This window comes from Bison bison, unplaced genomic scaffold (assembly GCF_000754665.1).
Source record: "Bison bison bison isolate TAMUID 2011002044 unplaced genomic scaffold, Bison_UMD1.0 scf7180017845430, whole genome shotgun sequence".
Lineage (NCBI taxonomy): Eukaryota > Metazoa > Chordata > Mammalia > Artiodactyla > Bovidae > Bison > Bison bison.
The window spans coordinates 24,673-26,296 of record NW_011476003.1 but is presented as its reverse complement, the minus strand read 5'-3'; the positions used below and the strand labels follow the sequence as shown (position 1 = coordinate 26,296).

The 1,624-nt window shown below is 39.7% G+C and overlaps 1 pseudogene; it reads left to right on the top strand.

Moving 5' to 3' along the window:
- The first annotated feature begins 211 nt into the window (after positions 1 to 211).
- Positions 212 to 1,210, top strand: LOC104984707 (annotated as a pseudogene).
- The last annotated feature ends 414 nt before the right edge of the window (positions 1,211 to 1,624 follow it).

Here is a 1,624-nt window from a genome sequence, read left to right as displayed (position 1 = left end):
GGGTCAAATATTTGAGTCAAGAAATGATGACACAAAACAATGCCTTTGTTTTTAAGAATGCCTTTTTAATAATTACCATTTTTCCTTCTCCGTGAAAACTGACTAGTTATGAAAATCTGAGTTTACTTCAAATTTTAGAAGTAAATAGTAATAATGTTATTTCCCTCAATTGAATTTTGTGTCCATTTTTCTCGTTTACAATAACAGACTAATGGAAGAAAATAATGAAACATCTGGGGGAGATTTTATTTTGCTTGGATTCTCAGACCAGCCTCAATTGGAGGCCATCCTTTTTGTGGTCATTTTGATATCCTATCTTTTGACCATCCTGGGCAACACAGCCATTATCCTCGTCTCCTGACTGGACTCCAAACTTCACACACCTATGTATTTCTTCCTCACAAATCTCTCCTTTCTTGACCTTTTCTTAACTACCAGCATCGTCCCCCAGTTATTGTGGAACCTGAAGGGACCAGCCAAGACCATCGCATCAACAGGCTGTGCCATACAACTCTATTTGTCCCTTTCACTGGGTTCCACTGAGTGTGTTCTCCTGACCATCATGGCATTTGACCGCTATGTAGCGGGCTGCAGACCTCTCAATTGCACCAGTGTAATGCACCCATCATTTTGTAAGTCCTTAGGAGGAATAGCCTGGCTATGTGGAATAGGAAACACTCTTATCCAAGGAACCATCACCCTTCACCTTCCTCGCTGTGGATATCGCCATGTGCACAACTTCTTATGCGAAGTGCCTGCCATGATCAATTTGGCCCGCTTTGACATCCATGCAAATGAAGTCCAGCTTTTTGTGGCCACATTAGTTCTCCTTCTTCTTCCTGTGGCATTGATATTGGTCTCTTATGGATTCATCGTGCAAGCAGTGAAAAAAATTAAGTCATTCCAAGCTTGGTGTAAGGCTCTAGGGACCTGCGGTTCCCATCTGCTGGTGGTGTCCCTCTTCTTTGGGACCAGCTCAGCCATATACATTCAACCAAAGAGATTCTATGGCCATAGCCAGGGGGAGTTCCTTCCACTCTTCTACACTATTGTAACTTCTACCCTCAACCCCCTCATATATACTCTGAGGAACAAGGATATGAAAGGAGCCCTGAGAAGAATGCTGAGAATAGAACAAAATTCCTAAGGAAAAATCAAGGAAACAGTGACTTTTCATGGAGGAAAATTATTAAGGAGACCTAAGATTTAATAACTACTCCCAAGTGACTGCTTACCTTTCTGTCTGTATTTATCAACAATATGGCTACTGTGGTTTAGAAAAAAGAAGCACATGTAGACTCTACTTGTGTATCTCATGGAACTTCATCTGTGTGTGTGTGTGTGTGTTTTATAAACATATTCATACTTTCTTCTACTAAATGTCTTTAAAGGGCATATCCCAGAATAGGGAGATTCAGTGATCTACCCAATATGCATGTGCTTACATATTTGATTAGGGAATTAGATAGTGTTTAATATGAAACAGAAAATGCAAAAGTATATATTAGCATGAGGAAATTACTCTTCTTTTGTAAAAGAGCCCTAGTGTGACATTGTTTAAAACATTCTACCACAGTATCCCAATTCTTTCAAGGAAAAAACAACAACAACAACAAAACAAAAC